The sequence below is a fragment of the Carlito syrichta genome, unplaced genomic scaffold (genome assembly GCF_000164805.1).
Source record: "Carlito syrichta isolate Samal-C Ts95f unplaced genomic scaffold, Tarsius_syrichta-2.0.1 Scaffold316102, whole genome shotgun sequence".
In the NCBI taxonomy this organism is placed as follows: domain Eukaryota; kingdom Metazoa; phylum Chordata; class Mammalia; order Primates; family Tarsiidae; genus Carlito; species Carlito syrichta.
The window spans coordinates 74,405-81,341 of record NW_007260198.1 but is presented as its reverse complement, the minus strand read 5'-3'; the positions used below and the strand labels follow the sequence as shown (position 1 = coordinate 81,341).

Genomic DNA, 6,937 nt, shown 5'->3' with positions numbered 1-6,937 from the left:
TTGGAAGGCTGAGGCGGAAGGATCGCCAGAGCCCAGCAGGTCAAGGTTGCGGTGGCCGGGGCTGGCCACTGCACTCCAGTCTGGGCGACAGAGTGAGACTCCAACTCAAAAAAAAAAAAAAAATTAAAAAAAACAAACAAATTTTTAATTTAAAATATTTTTCTGAATCAGTAATTATTTACTATTAAAAATGTATGTAATGCTCTTTGGTAGAAGTAAAAAAAAAGTACTGAAACAATCTGTACAATATTAAAAGACATGGCTCATTCATCTACTTTCCACCTAACTTGCTCTTCCTTGACCCCTGCATATTTTTTGAGTCCATGAGATCTGTCTGAGCACAATTCATTCCCTACAATGCCAAAGCCTGTAGATCACCACTTTAACTACTCTCTAGGCAGATTCTTTATTTCTGTAAAATCCTTTTTCTTCTGTTACTCTACCCTGGAGCGTTGCAGCCAGGGATAAATCTCACAATTTTACTTATATACAGGACTGCTAAACGCAGCTGTAGAGAACCAGATAACCGGACAGACTGGTGTGAATTCAATTTTACGGTCCCCACTTTTCCACAGAGCCTTCCACACTGCTGTTAATCCATCTACTTGTCTTCTCTCATTGTCCTTAGTGACTCTTTCATACCTTTACCTTTCTCTGCATGGTTTTTATTTGTTCTCTATATTTCTCATTCTCGTAGGTTGTAATCTTTCCTTCCAAATTAATCAAGACAAACAGATTCAGATATTCTTCTGTTAATTATTTCTGCTTCACTATATATTTCTATTTTAAAAATACAACACAGTTAATTTTGGAGTAAATAATACACTGATATGGAACAACATTCTAAAGCTACAAAGAAGCAAAAAGCAAAAAGTATCTCCATTTCCTAGGCTTCTATGTTAGTGTTCACTTCTTCTCGCTGGACTTCCTTGACCACTACATCTTCTATGTTAGTATTCACTTCTTCTCATTAGACTTCCTTGACCACTACACCTAAGTATGTCTATCTGCCCTCCACTTAATTATCTTTCAACATTGTACAACATATTTGTAATCATATATTTATTTGTTTACTTGTTTATTGTCTGTCTTCCCCATTAGACATTAAGCTCCATGAGTTCAGGGACTTCGCTCATCTTATTCATTAATATATACCTAGCGACTTGTATATATTCTAGTGACATTGTAGATATTGGTTTTGTTAGGTATTTATTTTAGGAATGAATAAATTATTACTCAGTTCTATACAAGGTTATCTATAGATTTCACTTAATCTTTTCAGTGACTAAGGCAATTTTGTCATCTCTATTTCACAAAGGTAATACGTGAAAAATCTAGGACTTGAACTTATGTCTGATTCTAAAATTCATGCAGCATGACCCTGCTTTTATAACACATACATTGTTCATATCATTCTCTTTTCTAGAAAGACCATTCTTTTCCATTCATTAATTCATTCATTCATACATTCAACAAACATATATGTCAAGCTTTATACCAAGAGATGGAAGCACAGAGAAGAGAAAAATCTTCGTTCCCAAGCTGTTCATACTACCAGAGGATACAAACAGTGACAATGAATGATAGATGTTGCAAGAGGTATGTTCAGAGTGTTATGGGACCCAGAGAAGGAGCACCAAGCACAGGCAGTCTGAAGGAGGTATATCAAGATAGATTTAGGTGTAGTGGGAGGTTAGAAGGGTGAATAAAAGGGAATAAAGAGAACCCCCCAAAGAAAATTCCAGGTAGAGGAAAAAGCATGGAAAATGGCCGGAGCACATGGGTTAGGCTCAGACAAGAAGTTTGCTATGGCTGCATCATAAGGATGCCTATGATTAAGTGAGAAGAGATGAGGCTGAAGAGGTAGCAGGGCCAAATAATCACGTGCCTTATAGACTAAGACAAGGGATTAAACTTATACTAAAAGTTACAGGGGAGCCACTTCAGGATTTTGAGAATGGATGTGATATGATTTTATTGGATTTAGTGGATTCCTCCAGATAAAAAATTAAAAAGATGTATGTTGAGGCAAGGAGACCAGTTTGAAAACTTCTGCAATAATCTATGTGAGCAGAAATGAGAACCTGAAAAAGTATAGGGTCAGGGAATGGAGAATAAAAAGATTAAAAGATTTAGGAGGCCAAATCAAAACAATTTCATCAGAGATTAGGGATTTTTAAAAGGGGGAGAGAGGGAACAAAGAATATGATTACATGGTTTTTTGTTTTTGTTTTTGTTTTTTTGGCTCATGTTAAATGCAAAATATCTACCTTGGGTACCATCTAGGGGAGTTGGCAACAAGTACCCATATATATGGTCTGGAGCTTCAGAGAGAGGTTTCAGCAAAGAATGTTCTCTATGTAAGCATTCTCATATATAAGGAGTCTTCATAAAGTTCTTATAAAATGCATATTGTGAAAAAGCTATGCATGATTTCAATTTTTTTTTTTTTACAAACAAACTCATACTAACTTGTTATAACATTTCTGAACAGCATCTAGTTTGAAGCACTAAGAAGGATAAGACAGTTTTAAGAGAGCCCTTATCAGAGCAACATGAATTCTGCTAAAATTGAAGCAAGAACAAACATCAAATTTATGGTGAAGTTAAGGGTGAAACGATGGTGAAATCATTGATGCTTTATGAAAAGTTTGTGGGGGAAATGAAGTTTGTGGGGAAAATGCTCCAAAGAAATCAGCAGTTTACAAATAAATAACTCACTTTAAGAAGGGTTGAGATGATGTTGAAGATGTAGCCTGCAGCTGCAGACCACTCATATCAATTTTTGAAGAAATTCATTCTGTTCAAGAGGATCTATAAGAGGACCTACAAACAGAAACAATAGTCAACACCAGACATCTCAATTGAATCTGCTAACACAATTCTTACTGATAAAGTTGCACAAACTTTCCACTCAATGGGTGCCAAAACTGCCGTGCCCAGAGCAGCTGCAGATAAGAGCAGAACTTTCAATGAAAATTTGAAACTAGTATGGGATCAAGATTCTGAAGCATTTCTTCAAAGAATTGTAATAGAAGATGAAACATGGCTTTACCAGTATGATCCTGAAGACAAAGCACTATCAAAACAATGGCTACCAAAAAGGTAGAAATGGTCCAGTCAAAGCAAAAGTTGACCAGTCATGAGCAATGTCATGGCAACAGTTTTTGTGGGATGCCCAAGGAAATTTGCTTGCTAATTTTCTGGAGGGCCAAATAATGATAACATCAGCTTATTATGAGAGTGTTTTGAATGAAGTAAGTCAAAGCTTTAGCAGAACAAAGATCAGCAAAGCTGAACCAGAGAGTCCTTCTCCACTACAACAATGCTTCTGCTCATTTCTCTCTTCAAACAAGGGCAACTTTGTGGGAAACCATTAGGCATACACCTTCTGGCTTTTTTGTTTCCTAATCTCAGAAAATTTCTTAAAGGGCACCCAGTTTTCTTCATAATGTAAAAGAGACTTCATTGACATGGTAAAATTCCCAGGACCCTCAGTGCTTTAGGAATAGACTAAATGGCTGGTATCATCATTTACAAAAGTGTCTTGAACTTGATGGAGATTATGCTGACAAATACGGTTTTTTAATCTTCTAATTCAATTTTTCCACAAACTTTTTAAAGTTCCCTCATATAAACTGAGAACATACATTCATACTAAAGCAACAGTGAAAATAAGGTTACCTATTAGGAATGTTTAGAATGGAAAGGGATGGTGTGAAAGAACTTTTAAAAGTGTTGATCAGTCATGAAGGCAAGAAAAAATCCAGGACAGTAGCATACCAGAGATTTCTAGAATGTGGGGCAGGTTGGTATAAAAGATTTAGAGATGTAAAATAAGCACTGACTGGTAGGTTAGATTTGAAAACCAGAAGGTCACTGGTGACTTAACATCTCTAGTAGAAAAGTGAGTGAATAGCAAAAATACAGGGGGGTGCCAAAAAACTGTATACACATTCTAAAAGATGTTATCTATGTATTACTTTTCAAAGTTGAAATAAATTATGATAGCAATGTGCAGTAATGATATACGAGCAACTGTGCTTCTGCCATTTTCTTTGACTGTCCCGCCTGTCGCACGGTGATGCTAGCATTCATTTGATTGACGCCATCTTTTGAGTGAATGTCATACTTAAAATGTATATACTTTTTTTTGGCACCCTTTGTAGATTTTCCAAGAAGTCAGGGTATGAAGGGGAGGAGCTCGCAAGTGAGTGAACAGCAGCTCTCAGATTTGGTCTCAGGATCCTTAACCCTCTTAAAAATTATTGTGGACCTCAAAGGGCTTTTGTTTATGTTGGTTATATCTACTAATATTTACTATAAAAATTGGCATGAAGAAATTTAAACACTACTTATTAATACATTTAAAATAACAATAATAAATGTACTACATGTTAGCATATATATTTTAATAAAAATATATTTTTCCAAAAAACAGAAAAGTGGCATTGTTTTGCAAACCTCTTTAATGTTTAACTTAATAGCAGATAGCTGAATTAACGCATCCACTTCTGCATTCAATCTGCTGCAGTATGTTGTTTTGGTTGACATAAATTCAGAAAATCCAGCTCCACATACACATATAGTAGGAAAAGGAGTATTTTAATAGCCTCTTCATAAAGTAGTCAAAATTTCTCTTTGATACTACACTAAAGTTTGACAAGGAGTAACTTTCTAAAGGTAAGTTGCAATGTAGAATCTGAAGTTGTATCAATGAACTTTGCACATTAAAATCCATTGCACTCAGAATTAATTTTTTACCCATATGTGATTTTTAACCCTACAGACCTTCTGAAAGAGTTCTGGAGACCCCAACCACACTTTGAGAACTGCTGGTGTAGGAGTTTAAGGCTTAAGTTGGTTGGCTATACAAATGGGAAAGTGAACTGAGTACAGGTGAAGAAATCAGCCTTTAATAGAAGAAAACCTCCTCTAAATCTAGAAAGAGGGTAAGAGAGGTCTGAATACAGCTATATTTCAAGAGAAAGGAAGAGTTCTTGCACAATGTTATTTTCTATGTGAAATAGGAAGTGAGGTAACCTAGGGCTAGGTAAAATTATTGCCCAAACACCTTAAGGGCCACCTGGTAAATGCTTATTATTCCTTCAAGACTGACTCAAAAGGCACTACTGGCTTCCTGATAGTAATCTTTTTTGCTCCAAAATGTCACCTGGTCACTCTTCTATTATAACACTTATTATATTTTATTGTGTATCTGTCTGCCTTCTTTGCTAGAAAGTGTACTTTCCTGGGCAGGAAACCAACCAAATTCTTGAGTAGCTACTCAAAACATTTGTGTTCACTGAAAGACTGATTTTTAAAAAAAATTAAGAAACCATATCTACCTACCTATAGACTTTGAAGGTGCTCCCTTCAAGTTATTTTTCCTTATTAAGATTTTTCTCTCCTGTAAGAAGTACAATGTGATTGGCAAAGCTAGAAAAGAAAGAGCTGCTTAGTAATCCTAACAACTACAGCTAAAATACAGGAAATTGAGAATAAAAACAGACTGTCTTAAGGCAGGGATAAATTCAATAAGTTCTCTTATACCAAGATTTCTAGCAGAGGTGATGGTGTAGGGATACCTGGAAAAGAAAGGCCTTCTGATAACTCCTCCACACATGCTCCACAAGTTCAAAACCCCAGAAATTAAAATTTTACTTTGCATATACATTCATATGCCACTCCTAACCCTATACTTATAAGAAAAAAAAGTCAAAATATTAACAGTGGTTATCCTTTGGTGGCGTTTTTAATGATGACTTTGTTTTCATTTTGTTTTTCTCAATTTTTAATAATGAAAGTAGATTATAACAACTTAAAAAGTGTCATCTCTTTCAAACTGTTCCAGATTTTCTTGAGTTTACTTTGTTTCAACAGAGGTTGAACAGGATATGTTGCTTAACAAATAAATATCTCATGACTATTTTCTCACACCATTAAGTCTCATAGCAAAGGAAAACCTTTCTTATTTTCAAATAAGACAACTAAGACAAGTACAATGGAGTGTCAGTTAAGAAATATACTAAAATCAGTGTCTGCTCATGGAACCCAAAGACTTCCCACATGTATGCACATTCTGAAACAGACATGTGGTCTTAGCACTATGTCCAAAATAGCAATGCAAACAAGTCTTATCGAATGAATTAATAATTTTAAGACTGCTTCATTCACACTCTGATCAGAGGAAAAAACTGTAGAAGGGTGGCGGTAAGATGGACTTGGCGGTAAGATGGACTTTGAAGTTGCATGGGCCTAGGTTCTAATCATAGCCCCTGCTACTAGGGTCAGTAAATCAATTTCTTTGAGCCTTGGTTTATTGATCTGTGAAACAGAGATAGTAATACCTAAGAAGTGTTATGAGAATTAAAACAAATAAATGCAAAGGGCCTAATCTTGTCACATAACAGGTAGCAAAAAAATAATTAGCAGTTATTACTTTCTGACAGAAGTTATTAATAAATATTTAAAAATGTGTAGAGTTGTATTTAAGCTCAGTTTTCAGAACAGTGGTGAAGATATACTGAGAGGGTACAAATAGGAGATCTGAAGACACAGCAAAGTTTTTCCATCAATCATGGTTCTTCAGTATATTTATAATCTTTCTAGCACACATTTTTTACTTCCATGTGGTCTTAGCAAGATATGCTGCATAGTCATTAATCTTTATTTTTGGACACTTCAACATTATTATGATCAAAAGTTGGTGATACCTTCTGAACCTCTTAAATAATATAGGACTCCTTTCTCCAACTGGGTTATGTGCTGGTGTGTCATAAATTAAACATAACACATCTTTCTTGAACATTGTTTAAACTCAATGGTAAGTATTTAAAATGTTTTGAATATATTTTAAAAACAAAAACAATATAATAATATTACTAACTCACCAAATATTTACTGTCTGCTTTATGCTGGATATTGCTCTAGAGCC

The 6,937-nt window shown here is 35.1% G+C and overlaps 1 protein-coding gene across 1 annotated transcript in view; it reads right to left on the bottom strand.

Annotated features, from left to right (window-relative positions):
- The window catches only part of IRAK4 (interleukin 1 receptor associated kinase 4), a 23,675-nt gene extending 16,738 nt beyond the window's left edge, over positions 1-6,937 (bottom strand). The window contains exon 1 of the mRNA XM_008073772.2: positions 6,894-6,937. The gene's annotated coding sequence lies outside the window, so the exon portion shown is untranslated. The remainder of the gene's footprint in view (positions 1-6,893) is intronic.